The sequence below is a fragment of the Falco cherrug genome, chromosome 12 (genome assembly GCF_023634085.1).
Source record: "Falco cherrug isolate bFalChe1 chromosome 12, bFalChe1.pri, whole genome shotgun sequence".
Classification (NCBI taxonomy): Eukaryota; Metazoa; Chordata; class Aves; order Falconiformes; family Falconidae; genus Falco; species Falco cherrug.
This window is the reverse complement of record NC_073708.1, coordinates 29,445,623-29,458,929: the sequence shown is the minus strand read 5'-3', so window position 1 is coordinate 29,458,929 and position 13,307 is coordinate 29,445,623. Positions and strand designations below refer to the sequence as shown.

Genomic DNA, 13,307 nt, shown 5'->3' with positions numbered 1-13,307 from the left:
GTTATGGCCACAGTACAAAGGCTCCTGCTATGTCTTAAAATGTTCAGGTCATAAAGTTGAGTTGGTTTATGATATGGCCATTTTCCCTGTGTGCTTCCCACGGTGCTCCTAGATCATACTCGGAAAAACCCTGCAGTTGGCAGGAGCCAGTGGTGCTCCCGGCTTGTCCCTCTGGGGAGGCACCAGACATGTGAAGATGCCCTTTTGGGTGGCAGAGCAGCATTGGGGTTTTGCTTCCAGGACTTTCTGAGTTTTTTTCTACTGGAAGAAGCAGTCACAGGGGAAAGCATCCCTTTTCCTCAAAGAAAACAGCGGAAAGACTTCCACTGATTTACGCAACATCTGAGCTTTCCACACCTGGTGGCCCTGAGGTGGCTTCAGGACCTGTCTCAGAGAGGAGAACCTACCCAGTGTGAGGGCCAGCATCCTTGTGTGGCATCCCCACCATGCTGGGGGCAGAGCTCCCATGCAGGCTGTCACATGGGCTCCTCTTCTCTTGTTTTTTACCTAGTCCGGTGTGGTGGGACTGCCTCACAGCATGGTGCCTCGTGGTGGATGGTGACACACCGATGGGTTCCCTCTTAGCCAGTGCTAATGGAGGGCTGGTGTTAATTAAAAAGTGGGAAGATGTAAACTTGCAGCGTATGTCTTGCAGAGCTGCTTGCAAGTTTCCACCCACCCATGGGTCCCGTGTCCTACCCCAGCAGCCTGGGACTCCCACTCATCGCCTCCTTGCTCCGGTAATGGCAGCTGTATAGAGGACCCACGAGTGCATCTGGGCAGCGTGCAGCCACATTGGCAGCACCGTCTTTCACGGCCAAAATCTCAAGGCTACTTAACCAACTGAAACCTCTTAGAAGCTGCCTCGATGTGAATACTGATCTTCACATTTTGACTCTGCTTTGCCCCGTTGATGTTATGCTGCCGAGGCTGGTGTGGTGGAGCACAAGCATGCTGCTGGACCACGGCTGGCTCGGGGAGCAGGGTTTTGGGGGGACACCAAAATACCTCCCAGCTGAAGAGCTTGTTCTAGTGCATTAGTTTAGATTTTGTGTTAAGACTTGCTTATTATTTCTGCTAGTTATGTCTCTAATGAGGTGAGACATGCCATATGTTGTCCATAGGGAGGGAGGGAGCGCCGCAGGTGGGGCGGGGGCCAGCCCGGTGGGTAGATGCAACGTAGAAGAGCCTCAGACTGCTCCTATGATATGGTGAGCTGAACTGCCAGCCGATCCACTTGTGCCACAGGCATTGGTACCCGTATCACACCAGAGCCATCTACCCACCAGTGGCACCTCCTTGCTCTTCATACACTCATGTCTTCTCCAGCTCCTGGCAGGAGAGCTCTCCTGCCATTCCTCCTTCCCTTCTCTTATCCCCAACACTTTTTTGCTCCAAAAGAGAAAAATTTTGGGGTTGGGTCCAGCTGTGCAGCTTCTGCGTCTGCTCGCAGGAGAAGCAGCTCTGGACCCCAATCTGAGAAGCCCAGGCTGGCTGCTCAGAGCAGGAGTTTGAAACTAAACCGTATCATGATAAAGAAATATTTATTGGCAAGTCATGAACTTAATTTGAGGAGGGCTCTGCTGTTTAAACAATTGTTGGAGCCATAAACCAGAAGCCCTTAATTACGGCTAATTATTTTCTGCGGTGAATCTATATGCAAGCTCATCAGCATGAGGTCTCCTCTGAAATGCACCAGTTGCATGTTCAGGCATCATCCAGCCTGAATGTCCCTAATAAAGTAAGAGGCAGAAGTGTTGCCGCTGGCCCGGCTGCCTGACTAGGCAGGAGCCTGCCTGCCTGCCTGCCTGCCTGCCTGCCTGCAGTTTCTTTAACATCAGGGGGTCGGGGCAGGGTGCAGGAGCCCGGAGGCTCCCGGGCAGGCAGCTGGGGACCTGAGGGCAGGCAGGAGCAAGACAGGAGCTGTTTGGGACATGGACTTTAAACTCTCCGGCATTTCGGGTTTGTTTAAAAAACCAGCTAGGTAAATATTTGTGAAGCAGCTGGATCTGGCTGCGAGGGCGGGGTGATGCCGTGCAGGCTGGGCTCTGGCCTCTGGTGGCCCCCATCCTTCCCCCAGCAGGAGGCACGTCCATCCTCAGCCCTGCCCAGAAGACACAGGCAGTGCAGAGTGCTTGGCATCATTGCCCAGGTCTCATTTCCCTAGGGTCTGCGGTACAAATGGGTGTCTAGAGGTCTGTCCCTTGGGACGTATCTGTGTGATGCTTCAGTGGGACGTATTTAGGACAAGTCTCCCCGTGAGGCTGTGCTGTGCGTCCCAGGGACGTCCCTTCTGTGCCACCCAGGGTAGTGGTGGCCTTGTGTGCTGAAACGGGAGCTCCTGCCCTGTGCACCACTGCGGGGGGTGGCTGTTAAGGGGGTCCCGCTGGGGACCCACAGCACATGCTGGGGCAGGTGGGACCTTGTAGCACTGTGGCTTGCTAACGTCACTGGCTTGGGTGGATGGCACAGCAAGGATAACTTGGCAGGGATGGCGTAGCCAGGGTGGCAGTGTTAATGCCACTGGCTTGGAAGGATGGCACAGCCAGGATAACATGGCAGCGATGGTGTGGCAAGGATGGCAGTGCTAATGCCACTGGCTCGGGACGGTGGCATTGCCAGGGTGACATGGCAGGGACGGCACAGCAGGGCTGGCAGGGTGGGAGGTGTCACGATAAGGATTGCAGGGCAGGCCTGGCAGGACAGGGGGGTGGCATGGCACAGCACACGGTCCAGGCTGCCTGTACACAGCAGCTGTCAGCGCTGCTGCCTGCGCCTGCCCGGCCCCAGCCTCTTCCTCGTGGCACAGATGGTTTTAACACTTTCCTGGGCCTTTTTTTCTATAATTAACTCTTGTTTGCAAGTGGGAAGACACTTCTTTCCTTTTGGCACAGCCATCAAACTCTCCTCAGCGGTGCGCTTTTTTAAAGCCATCGTGTATCTATCCCCCAACCACAGTCTGTTGTTTTTACCAGGCTCTTTTATGGATGGCTCTGGGCTGCCCCCCCCCCCCCCCCCCCCCCATTTTCCCCGCCTTGCTCTTGCCTGGAGGTAAAATCCACAGGGATTGCAGGCAGAGGAGGCCCCAGCTCCGGGAGAGGAGTTAACGAATCCGGCCAAGGCAATACAAAAGCTGGTGCCTGGGGAGGGGGGAAGATGGAGGGGGCCCTTCCTTGCACCGGGAGCCTTTGAAACACTGGGCCCCCCCCCCAGCTTTGTGTGGCTTAGCAGGGTGCTGCCTGCACAAAAGCCTCTCGTCACTGCCATGCTGCAGCCAGAAAAAGTTTTCCCAGGAGGGGCCCGTTGCCCACCAAAACGCCGGTGGGTGCAGGGGGCTGCTGTGGTTGGCACCCCATCCTGCTGGGACAGGGCAAGGAGAAACCCTGCAGCCCACCGGAGCTTTGCCAGCACAGCTCGGGCATCTGCTGGGTACCCCGGAAGGGTTGCACAGGGAGTGTCCTCTCCAGCTTGTACTGAGGCTTAGAAAAACTTAACTGGAGTGCCACGGGGCATCCTCTGCCTTTTGGGGAGCCCGGGGTCTGCCTGCGGCTCCCCGTGGAGTTTGGGGGTGTTCTGCTGCCAGGGAGGCAGGGGGCAGCGGGCACAGAGCCAGGAGGCTGCGGGATGCTCAGCTTCAGGGACTGGGGAGGGTTTGCCTCTGGGATGGGGCCACATCCTGGCGCCTGTGGGCATGTCTCTGTGGGGAGGAGGGTGCTGTGAGGGCCGTGCCAGCGGTGCAGACCCGCCGGCGGTGTGCCTGGGCTTGCAGCGGGGTGTTGCGAGGGCGGCTCTGGCTGCGGGGAGCAGAGGAGCTGCTCTTACCTATGGCTATCAAATGGTGGGTGTGAAAAAAAGAAAGAAAAAAGCGCATCGGGAAGTTTTTATCAGCAGTTCATGGCCATGACCACCATGCCCGTCCCCTCCCTCCGCTCATCCTCCCTCCTTCACCCCTTGGACTCTGCCTACCCACTGTCACCGAGTTTTCCCCCGTGCTGCCAGTCTAAACAAGATCTTGCAGTGATGCTCAGTGCTCACATTGCGCCCTCCCCCTCTCTGCTGTCTGAAAGCCTGGGGCTAATTTTTTTTTCCCCCTCTTGCTCTCAAGACTTTAAGTTTTCCTGCCTCACGTACTAGTTTATTGCTGGGTCAGGGGGCAGGGGTTTGCATGCTGGTTTTATAGGGTCCCTCCAGAGCTGGCTTCAAAAAGCTTCCAGTTCATAAATGGGGGGTTTGTATTAACCTCCTCGTTTTGACAGGGAGAGATGCTCTTAGAAGTGAAATAATTAATGTTTTGTAAGCTTTAAGGGTAACATAGCTCGGACTTTCATCTAACCAAACCACTCCGTGAGCATGCCAGAAAAAAGAGCCTAATTTAAGAAAACCAACATTTTTAATCAGAAATCCTCCCCTAGCCTGATGTGCACCATGTCAGTTATACAGCCCAGGGGGGACTTTTCGGCAGGGAAGCCCGGCAGCTCTGGGGTGCCCAGAACGCGGCTGCCCCTGGTGCTGAAGCAATGTGGGGAGCTGGTGTTAAGGTAAATAAAATGTGGGGCCACTTAGGAGCGGTGTTTCCTCGGTAGGGGTAGGTGAGAGAAAGCAGGGCTGGAGGCAGGGTGGTACAGTGGATTCCCTCCTGTCCCATGGTGATGCACCTCTTCTCCTCCAGAACATACCCAAATGGTTACAATGCTCTGGAAATTAAACTGTTCCAATTCACCCTCCTCCTCCCAAAAAATCCCAGCCTACCAGGGAAGATCTGTGCCCCCTTCAAGATGGCTTAGCCCCTGGCTTTTTTCAGCTGTGGAGAAAGCCACCAGTTCTTGGGAACAGCACTGAATTACATGCTGGCTTACATCAGATTTACTCCTCCTGTCCTTTGCTCTAGCTGCTCCATTAATTTTCAAATGCCTCAAGCAATTACCACACCTGGGAAACAGTATTTTTGGGGGGCAGCACCCACAAACAGCTGCAATAAACCCTGCTTTTAAAAAAGCTGTGGGGGAACAGGCATGGGAGCTGTGCTCGCCTGGGTTTAAGGAGGATTTTAGTGTGAATTTCCATCAGAAACCACGTGTGCGCAGCAGTTGGGAGCATCTCCTGGGCAGCTGCGGGGGATCGTGCACCCTTTCCTCACCCATTTTGAGGTCCAGAGCGCTGCTTCTGGGGGGGATACGGGGTGCAGAGGGGCGGCCGCGGGTGCTTTCTGGGGGCAGGTTTGGGATGTGAGGGCTCCATATGGCTGCAAGGGATTAGCCCGGAGGATTAGATGAGCGGAGAGGAGGGGAAAGTTGCTGCAATCCCGCCTTCCCCAAAAAGCCTCATCTCTGACGCCCGGCAGATGCGCAGGGATGATTTCTGGGGGCGATTAGCGCTGCTCTGGTTTTGGCTGTGCCCCTGGAGTCACGGCCCCGGTCTCTGTGCTGCCGAGGAGAGTGATGGCCATGGCCTGGGGTGGGATCCTGTGCTGGCGGGTGATGAGAAAAGCTGGGATTTTCCTCGTGCCACCACCTCGCACCCACGTGTTGCGTCTTCCCTTGAGCTTGGTGCATTTCAAACCTGAGCTGTTTGCTCAAGCTTTAAGTTTGCCCAGAGAGAGTGCCACGCCATGCTGCTGGGACAGACCCGCTCCCCAGGCACCAGGGACCAGGGACCAGGGAGCCTGGGATGTGGCACTCAGGAGATCGCATGTGTTGTGACCTTACAGGTGGCCATCCGGGGCTCAGGGAGGGTCAGCAGCGCTGCTGTGAGATGCTGGGATGCAGGATGCTCTGCAGCTCCATACCTAGGCAGTAAAACACTGCAGGGATGCAGGATGCACTGCAGCTCCATAGCTCCGCAGCAAAACACTGCATGGATGCCAAGGTGCAGGATGCTTTGTGGCTCCTTTCCTAGGCAGCACTTCAGTGTAAAGCACTGCATGGAAGGCAGAATATTTTTATCATTTTTAAAGCATCACCCTGGGAATTTCAGGTATTGTGCTGAGGCATGATGGCTTGTCTCCATGCACACCGGTAAGGGCGTCACTCGGTTGCAAAACCCATCTTGCTTGGGATTGGGGTTTACCAACAGCTTTCCTTGTGGCACCCCAGTGTTGCTGTCCCAGCAACAGCCCATTGAGGGCTGGGTTGGGTCTCAAAGCACGACCGCAGGTTCGTGAAGGCATTCCTACCCATACTTGCTTCTTGGGATGCATCAAGGGTGCAGAAACCTGGTGGGCTCATCATGCCAATGCTCCCAGGAGGGTGGGTGCTGTAGGGTGGGTCCTATAGGATGGGTGCGATTGGGTGATGGGGAGGACACAAGCCCATAGCCATCATTGCTACCAAGTACAGCAGTTCTCAAAATTTGCAGTAAGTCCATCCATCCTGGTTAATTTAGGGCTCTGACAGGCCGCCCTGGGTCTGGTGGCAGTGGTGCCAGCTGCTCCCGTGCAAAGTCCACTGCCTTGCTCCCCATCTGCCTCGCCAGGGTTTGTAGGAGGTGCTGGACTTTGTACCCACGCAGCAAGTCACAGCCCTTATTTAAGTCAGCTGCCCCCTCTGCCTCAATTTAAGGCATTGACATCCCTCCACTAGTGTATTTAGTAGAAGATGCTGTGCAGAGGAGGTGCTACAAAGCATCTTCAAACATCATCAAAGCCACTTTTGTTAAAAATGATATTTTTTTTTGTTAACCTGCCGCTTTGTTAGAGAAGGGGATTTGATTTTTTTTATTACACACACATATATATATATATATATATGTATAAGGCTCGTTGTGGAAAAACTTCACTTTTCACAGATCAGCAGGCAAATCCATCAGGGGCCGCTGCAAGCGGGGCCGGCTGCTCGGCCACCTCTGTAGGTACACAAAACCCGTTTGAACGCCTGCGAAAGGTTACGGCGGCGCTTTTCAAGCTTTTTCACAGGCGTTCAAACGGGCTTTGTGTAATTACACGAAGATGGTGGCCATCAGCATCTTGTCAGGGACGGGCAGATGGCGTTCACCTGCTCTGGACCAACTTCTTTTGCCCTTTGCCTTTGGTGTCGGGGAATAATACCAGGGCAGCTGCTAGCAGTAAAATAGGCTTAAGCAAATGGGATATTTTGGCATTCAAGTGCATGACAAGAATGGGAGTATTTGCATTAATTCCCTCCTCTCTTTCCCCGCGGCGGGAGAGGATGGAGAAAACCGGGATTTTTTCCTGCGGGGTGGAGACGGGTCCTGTTGTTTTGCGGCTGGACTGGGGGTGGGAAGTGCTGGGTGCCGTGCTAGTGTGTCCGTGCTCCATCCCACAGCATCCCAGTGCCTGAACAGTGAAATGGAGATTTTTCTGGGGAGGTCATGGTGTTCCCCACTGTATGGCAAAGGCAGGTGCCAGTGGGGGGGTGTCTCACCCCCTTCCCTGGGTCTGGATGATGGTTAGGTACTGGGCATCACTGGCTCCCCGTGCAAACTCACAGCTTATTTTGTATTATTTTTGATTGCAAACAGCACGTAATGAGATCGGCTAGCTGAAATACAAGGTGACCAGAAAAAAAAAAAAAAATGGAAAAAAAAAATATTACTAATCTATGCCCATCTTTAATGGGGAAATCGCTGCCAGGCGCTTGGTGCCTTCGGGGTGTTCTGCGGTGCGCCGGCTAGCCGATGGGATTGGCAATATCCTCGTTAGTTGTTAGTAAATCCTTTGGACAAGTTACGACTATGTGTTTTCAAATGCACGTGGTGCAATGGTGCGGTGTTTTTCTAAAGCCACGGATTATATCTTTTTTTTCCTCTTCTAAATTAGATTAACAATTTAAACCTAGCTTTCCTCATAACCCCTTCCAAAATTTCTTTGGCAATTTCTGTCTGGAGGAAGGCAGAGGAGTGGTGGATCTGTACAGGCACAGGGAAGCAGAAGTCTGGCTGCCAACACCAGCAGCCTCCCTTGCACCTCATCGCCAAATTAGTACTGTTTTTTCGAGAGGGAGGCAGTATTTTTCTTTAATCTGAGCTTTTCAAAGGCCGGTAAAGGAGAGGACTTGCTTTCAGCTGCGGTGCTTAAGGCAAGGACAGAAGGCGAGCCGGTGCACGTGCTGACAAGCACCCAGCCATGCAACCCCACATAATTATACCCCGACAGCAGCAGCGCAAAGCGAGGGGCAGCACGGGGAGTAAGCTCCCATCTGCTTTAACTATCACAACTTTGCCTAAAACTCCAGCAAATGACCTCTCCTGGCAGCTTTGCTTGCGGGGGCTATTTTCCTTTGGGTTCTAAAAAGAGTAATATATTTTAAAATCTGAAATTAACCACTACGCTTTGCATAAAGCTTGTGTAGGTGCATCAGGAGCAAATCCAGGGGGAACCGCCAAGTGTCCGGTACAGGAGAAAATACAGGTCGGCAGTGCAAGGAGCTGGGTGGCCCTAGGTAGAGCTGAGCATCCTGCGCTGATAGATGAGCGGTAGATTAATAGTCCTAAGCAATTGCATGATCTAATGAAAATTTTATATAATTATTTTATATAACTTTTTTGGCAGGTGGACCCTGAAATGGATGGTATTGATTGCTGGAAAAGAGCCTGGCCTGTCTGTTGCTGGAATTATTAGAGGAGAATTGATAGTAATTAATACCTGTGTATTTACAGCATTTTCCAGGCTGCTAATTGCACGGGACCCATTTGAGCTATTTGGCAGTGGGGAGGGTTCGTACACTGGTTTTGAGGTGTGGGCTTGGACATGGGTCTTGTGCTGGGGAAGATGCCAGCAGTGGGAGAGATGGGACTTGCGGCTTCACCTTCTCTCTGCGCTGGGGATGGGGGGACTCAGGGATGCCTGTGGCAAAGCATCCCTAAACACCAGGGCTGATGGGGCGCAGCCGACCACGCGGTGTGAAGCACCACAGCATGTCTCTGCAAAGCCCTTCCTGCGTCAGGGGAAGCACTACCAGCAAGCCTGGCTTAACTTCCCAGAAGTTTCCCTTTGTAAAACTTTCTGTACACACGCGCGTGCAAAATCGAGCCTAATTGCATTTAGTCTGGTTTACACCTCCCATCCTTATCCCACCCCACCCCCCGCCCTTTAATTCAGTTGCTGTGAAATTTTTGCAGCCCTGCCAAGTTATTTCCTTGGGATATATTTAGAGAAAGCCAGCTCAGCAGAGCGCGCTGGGTGTTTGCGTAAGGATGTTTGTAAATGTTAGCAGGAACGCTGTCGGGCTGGTGGAGCAGATGTCCACGAGATGCTACCAAGAGCCTTATTTACAAACTTGTAAATGACTGAAGGGGTTTCCTTCCCGGGGATAAGGGGGACGCGGATTTAAGAGATTAAAATCCTATTGTTTCGTGGCTGGAGCTGCTGTCTCAGATTATCCTTTACAAGGGCGGGGGGAAAATGCCCTGTATTAGCTTGAAACACCATTCAACTGTTGTGCCCTTTTTTTTTTTTTTTTTTTTTTTTTAATGTTTAAAGCTCAAGGAAAATACAGGGCTGGGGATTGTTTCTTTCTTTTCAAAGGAGGAGAAGAAAAGTGGATGAGCATGGCTGTTCCCGGCCGGGTGTACGCTGGGGCTTTGTGTGCTGGGGCTTCCCGTGCCGGGCGGCTCACCGGTGGTGTGTTTAAAATCAGCACAAAAAACTTGTGCTATCATAGAAGTATAATTAATCTGAACTTGTATGCACAGCATGTGCCCCACGGGAGCACGGTGATGGTGTTTGGGTGGCTCGGTGATACTGCTACAAGCCCATTTAACGTGGGGTGCGTTTTTTTTATACCTTCCTTTTGCCGATAAACAAAGCTTCATCCCGGTCTCCTTTTACCTTATCTTACCCCAAGATAAGCTAAAACCGGTTTGTTTTGTCTCCTGGAGCATCCAGCCAAGTGGCTTGCACCAGAGGAAGCAGGACGGTCTCGGGCGTACCCGGGCTGGGGTGCACAGCCCCACCACCACCCCGAGCCCACCCTAGGGGCTCTGTGAGCACTGTGGGTTTGCAGTGGATGCCCATGGCTGGTACGTGGGCTGGCAGTCACACTCACATGAGCTACAGCAGGCTGGTGTTTTATTTATTTTCATGCACGTTGATGCAACACAGATGCTGGCATCGACCTGTGGAGGGGACTGATGTAGGAGAGCATCTGAGGGCTGGGTCCAGAGGAAGCGGTCGGCGTGCCATCCTCCTTGGTGTTAATCGGGTTACTGCGAGGTGTGGGAGGGTTCTATTATTAAATTTAAAACCTGGCTATGTAAGATGAAGGCAGCTTTAACAAGATGAAAAGGCTTAACTGGAGTCCAATTAAATTCCGTATTACCTGTTTACGCAGCCTGCTTAAGTCCTGACCCACACGCTGATTTTTTCCTTAGGCTCTAAAGCCTGTGCTCTAGGCAAAAAAATAAAATCAAAGGAAACGGACAGATAACAGATCACCTACATGTCCCAAGCATCCCCGCACGCTCCTACTGGAGGCAGCTGCCCTCGAGTGCCTTGTGCCGCTTCTGCTGTGTCTGCAAGGTGTGAGATGCAGCCAAAATCTCCTGGTCCACTCTTCTCAAGAGGCGAGCAAGGGCAAAACCATCTTGAGCCAAAAAGCAAATGTCCAGCCATCCTTAGTTTGGTTTTAGGTCTGTGCCATGAAGGTAATTTTGCCCCCCACCCCCCCATCTCGCTGCTGGGTTGGTGGAGGCTGGGGCTGGCAGAGTGGCCAGTGCTGGTGGTGCTTCGCACCGAAGGAGCATCCTCTCTGCTGCCTGCCAGCGCTCTGCACCACTGTTTGGAGGTTATTTTTATTTCTAAAAAAACCCCAACGTTTAGTGAAAGCTGCTGAGCAGCTGCCTGTGCAACCCAAAGCTGCTTGCCCGGAGCGTGCGGTGGGGACACAGGCTTGCATTTAACAGCAGAGTAAACACTGCCGATGGGAACCTGGTTTTCGTAGTTAATAGAAACCATCGCTTCTGTTGGTGAGGCAATGACGGGTTTGGGCGGGTGGCGAGCTGGGGCTGGGCTGATGCCCTGCCACCCCGCAGGGTATCACCTTACTGGGAGCCTAACAGGGCGGGGTGCAGCACCGTAGCCCACCTTGGGGATGCTCCTGGAGGCAGCTCAGGCTTGCCCAGCAATGGGGATGAGGAAGAAGAATCCCGTTGCAGCATCCCAAGGGCTGTCATGCAGCAGTGCATCCAGAAAGCTCCCCAGCTTCCCAAACCTTCCCTTGTTGGCTGCTGCCTCTTATTATCGGGGGTACCCCGGGGCTGGAGGCAGTTTCAGCCCACCAGCTGTGCGTTGGCAGCTCTGGTTTTTAAACTCAGCCCCCAAAACCCTCTTGGCCTCGATGGTGCCTCACGGCTCCACTCGGGTCGAGCCTGCCACAGGGCGGGGGGCAGGAAGCGGCTCGCCGCACCCTGCGCTCGGCAAACCTGCACGCCTAGCAAAGACCTAAACTCTGCGTTAAAGAAAGTAAATAAATAAAAGCCCCGGTCCGCAGCTCCTCCCAGGGTTGTGGGACGAGCAGGGATGAGTTGTGTTCCCGGCTCAGCCAGCCTGGAACAAGTGGCACCAAAATGCTGGTGTTGTGGCTGGGGATGCCGGGGATGCTCCGGGGCAGCCGCACCGGTGCCTCTTCCCTGCCGCTCTTAAATGCAATTAATACAGTGGAATAACCTGGATTCTTCCTAAGGATTAGGTTAAGAAAACAAGATTGTTAATAGCCCTTTTACATCCTACGTAGAATTTAGCTGAAAAAACTAACTGGTTTGGCAGTGCAGCCAAACAGCGCGTCTTTTCTTTTTCTTTTTTTGCCCTGTTTTTCCCCCATAACCTGATGCCAGCGGTCCTGCGCAAGCAGGCTTCTACTGATAATTCAAGTGCCCAGCCCCTGGCTGTGCTGTTTTGTCCGATTTCCATTGCCTCCTGACCTCCATCCTTCTTTATTTGCAAAGCTATACTCGCAGGCAGCAGTAATAAATCAATTAATGACTCTGATGAATCGTTTAATGGCTGACAAAATAACACTACAGTCAACAGCTTGGATCTCTACAGCAGTACCAGAAGACGCTGGTTGACTCAGGGTAGGGAGACGAAACAGAGACTGTTAGCTCAATTAGTGCAATTAGTGTGCGATTTAAAGGCTTAAACGGCATCTGCTGGCGTACCGAGCCGGTGTGTTAACTGAGAGCTTCGGTTTGGAAGCGAAATGCAGCAATCCAGATTGTCATTGCTCCGCTGGCTTCCACCAAAAAGGGGGAAAAAATCCAACATATGTGGGAAATTTTTTTTTTTACATACATATATATATATATATATAATGTGTGTGTGTGTATGTATAGCTATATATGTGTGCCCCAGGAACACATGTATATTTATTTCCAGCATGGAGCAAATTTACCATCTAATAAAAGGCAAACGAGCTGGCATGCCGGCTGTGCCAGAGCTGTCCTTGCTCATCTCTGGCAGTGGTCTCTGGCGTGCTTTGGTGGAAGGAAATTTGGGACAGTGCATGCCAACAGGGGCCTTCGTGCGGCGGGACGTGCTTTTGGTTCAGCACCAGCTTGGACATGGTGGCACGGCAGGCTTCGTGCTCCTGCACCACTGCCCATCCGAAGCTGGCTGCTGTGGCACCTCCACCTTGCCTCTGCCTGTGCTGGGCGGGTTGGGGGCTTTTAGATATTCCAGTGAAAGGGGCTTGGCAGGCAAACTGCAGCCGAAATCTCCCAAGTCCCTTAAAAGAGTTTCTGAGCCAAAATAGTAAAAATAAGCCAGGTGGGGGGAGCTCGGAGGGCAAAAAAACTCCTGGTTTACTGGGAGCGGGTGCTGGAAAGCCCTTGGGGTTTATGTGAGGACCCTTAAAGTCTGGGAAAATTGTTTCTGCTGTCTTTTTCTCCCCCTTTTTCTTCCTTTCCTTTTGTGCCATATCCCAAGGGTTTTGCAGAGCTCTGCAGCTGCAGCTGTGCTCCCATCGCTTCAGCAGGGCTAAAGGTGCCTTGGTGTTTACCTTAGCAGCGGTGATGGGGAGGGGAATAAAAAAGAAATAAAATGTCACTTCGCAGCCTTGTAAATCATTCATCAAGGGCTGACCAATTTGGCTCCCATCCTACAATGTGCTCAGGGCACTTGCGGGTTTTTAATTACCGAGTTCTGCCAAGCGCCACATGTGTGAGGAACTTTAAATCCCTGTTTACGCCGCGAAGGCATAGGTGAGGTTTCGGGGTGTTTAACGCGGAAAAATACTCTGCGGTTTTGTGGAAAAATGGGCATTTGCTTCAAGATTTTCTTTGGCTGCTTTGCCCTTTTCCCTCTGCTCCCAGTTGCAGAGGGAGGGAGGAAGGCAGCGCACTTTCCCCCTGGATCC

General features: G+C 52.6%; 1 protein-coding gene and 1 long non-coding RNA gene across 3 annotated transcripts in view; one reads left to right on the top strand and one right to left on the bottom strand.

The window, feature by feature from the left end:
• SSBP3 (single stranded DNA binding protein 3) overlaps positions 1-13,307 on the top strand; it is a 56,081-nt gene that overhangs the window by 21,505 nt on the left and 21,269 nt on the right. The gene's annotated exons all lie outside the window — the stretch shown is intronic.
• On the bottom strand, positions 9,427-12,184 carry LOC129737203 (uncharacterized). The gene is made up of 3 exons (XR_008734769.1): positions 10,424-12,184; positions 10,275-10,343; positions 9,427-10,161 (listed from the first exon to the last, which is right to left on the bottom strand). It is a non-coding gene; the product is annotated as an uncharacterized LOC129737203 (long non-coding RNA).